Below are 457 nucleotides of genomic sequence, written 5' to 3' on the forward strand. Positions count from 1 at the left end.
CAGCAATCTAATGGAAGTACATTGAAGCTTCTAGTCCATTATCATCAATTTAAGAAAACCAAGCCTTCAAGACTATATTTTAGTACCTGGATAGTCAACTTCATAGAGACAGAAATAGAGAAAAGGTTACTGGAGGCTGGAGAGTTAGTGTTTAACAGGTAAAGAGTTTTTGTTTGAGATGATGAGAAAGTTCTGGAAATGATGCTCATGGTTACATGGCATTGTGAATGTATGTACTGCCATGAATTGTACACTTTAAAGTGGTTAGATTTTATGTTATCTATATTTTGCCATAATTTTTAAAAAATAGACTACCTCAGTCATTTGCGGTTACAATAAACTGTTTTTGTAATAAAGAAAAAGAGAAAGAAAGGGAAAAAAAGGAAGAAAGAAAGAAAGAAGAAAGGAAGGAAGGAAGGAAGGAAGGAAGGAAGGAAGGAAGGAAGGAAGGAAGGAA

Source organism: Tupaia chinensis, unplaced genomic scaffold (assembly GCF_000334495.1).
Source record: "Tupaia chinensis unplaced genomic scaffold, TupChi_1.0 Scaffold144262_1, whole genome shotgun sequence".
Lineage (NCBI taxonomy): Eukaryota > Metazoa > Chordata > Mammalia > Scandentia > Tupaiidae > Tupaia > Tupaia belangeri.